This window comes from Coptis chinensis, chromosome 7, assembly GCF_015680905.1.
Source record: "Coptis chinensis isolate HL-2020 chromosome 7, ASM1568090v1, whole genome shotgun sequence".
In the NCBI taxonomy this organism is placed as follows: domain Eukaryota; kingdom Viridiplantae; phylum Streptophyta; class Magnoliopsida; order Ranunculales; family Ranunculaceae; genus Coptis; species Coptis chinensis.
In genome coordinates this window covers 8,068,699-8,070,643 of record NC_141462.1, presented here as the reverse complement: position 1 = coordinate 8,070,643, position 1,945 = coordinate 8,068,699, and the positions used below count along the sequence as shown (strand labels likewise).

General features: G+C 37.6%; 1 pseudogene; it reads right to left on the bottom strand.

Moving 5' to 3' along the window:
• Positions 1 to 608: 608 nt before the first annotated feature.
• LOC147485731 (ubiquitin-ribosomal protein eS31 fusion protein-like) lies at positions 609 to 1,449 on the bottom strand (annotated as a pseudogene).
• Positions 1,450 to 1,945: the final 496 nt, after the last annotated feature.

Below are 1,945 nucleotides of genomic sequence, written 5' to 3'. Positions count from 1 at the left end.
GTTACTGGGTTTGCTTTTTGTGAAAATTATTTTCCAATTTTTTTATTATTTCTTTTTGGAAATTTGGGAGTTTGTTATTAGAAACATGTTGCGAGAAATTAGAGAATTGGATTCTATCGTTCATGGGAAGTTTGCTTGGTGGTGGGGTGGGTTTTCTTGCTTTGCTTGGTTTCTAGTTTGTTCCTTTTCCTTTCTGGGTAATTATGTGTTAAAATGTGTTTGATTAACACTAAACATTTGTTAAGTATACTCTAACTGGAATAAGATCCATACTTCATCATTGAATTTGAGCTTTTTTTGTGTTTTTAATTGAGTATCAAGGATATGGCCTAGTCATTTGGATTAGTGTGGGAAGTGGGTACAGTCAGTGCTGACACTACTTAGTGTCAGATGTCTTCCAGTCGAGCGAGTCGTGCTTTAGCATGTTTAAGTTTGGCATATACTAAGTTTAGGGCCATAACACTTAGTTGCTTGGATTGTAAGCAACAACATTTATACTCATTTTCGTTTTTGTTTTTTTGTTTTTTCCAATTAACCTTACGAGCAAACTACAATACGAGGTCGAGCATAGCCTAAAGAATTAACAATTTACAACAGTAAAATGGTAATTGAGCAATTGAGCTGACTGCCGAGCCTAGTCATCATTATTCATCAAGTAGACATGGTAACAGTACAGTACCCAATTAAAATCCTAGAAATGGTTTAATTTAAAATCCCAACTGAAGCACTGCCAAAATAGAAAAAGTTACAAAACAGTAGAAAACCAAACATCAATATCTGATCATCCTTCCACTCGTACTTCCCTTGACTGGCAGCATAGTTTGACTGCAGTTCTACCTGTACCAAGAGGAGATGAATATAGTAGTAATCAATCACCACCAACCTTCTGATAAACATAAGTCAACACTTGCTGCAGTAATGATTGGCCATAAAAGTGCCCGCACCACACTCCTGATTAGGACATTCTTTCCTCAGCTTCTGCACTTAACCAGAGTCATCCACTTTGTAAAACTACAAAGCATCAAGCTTAACCTTCTTATGCTTATGCTTAATCTTCTCGGGCTTGGTGTAAGTCTTCTTCTTCCTCTTCTTCGCACCTCCACGTAGACAGAGGACCAAATAAAGTGTTGACTCTTTCTGGATGTTGTAGTCGGCTAGTATCCAACCGTCTTCTAGCGAAGATTAAACGCTGCTGGTATGGTGGAATTCCTTCCTTGTCTTGGATCTTCGCTTTCACATTGTCGATGGTGTCACTTGACTCGACTTCTAGTGTTATCGTCTTGCCCGTCAGGGTTTTCACAAAGATCTGCATCTTTTTTTTTCTTTGGTTGTAGGTTCTCGAGCAGACTACCAGCAACTATCTTCTCAAATATCCGCTAAGGTTTAGCATTTTATTCCTGATGACTTTGAATGCCAAAATATCGTTAAATATTCCAAAAACTTGCACATACCCCGTGTAGAGAAAAAAACGAGTTTTTCTCTGTTTTTTACATTCGAGTCGCCAGCTTCCAGAGTGAAGCCAGCTCATGGTCCGGTTTTTGTTTTTTGGAAAAGTTAGGTTTTCCAAAAAACCGCACTCAACTCAACTCACCCGGTCAGTCATTTTTTGTGGGCTTTCACATAAGAATCAGCGATTTTGGTTTTTTGGTATAAAAACAAAATCAGTTTTTTGGAAAACCTAACTTTTTCCAAAACCAAGAAAGAGAGAGATTATAAGAGAGCAATTCTTTGTGAGTTGAGTGTTCATTCTTTGTGAGTGAATTGAGAGACTTGTAATCTGTTACTCAGGACATCCAATAAAGCTTGGAACTTCGCAGCGTGGAAGTAGGCAAATTGCCAAACCAACGATATATCTCGCCTTGTGGTTTGTTTTTCCTTTACATTAATTGTTTTACTTTATATGCTTGTTATTTGATATTGAGAAGTGTTGGGATATTGCTTGGAG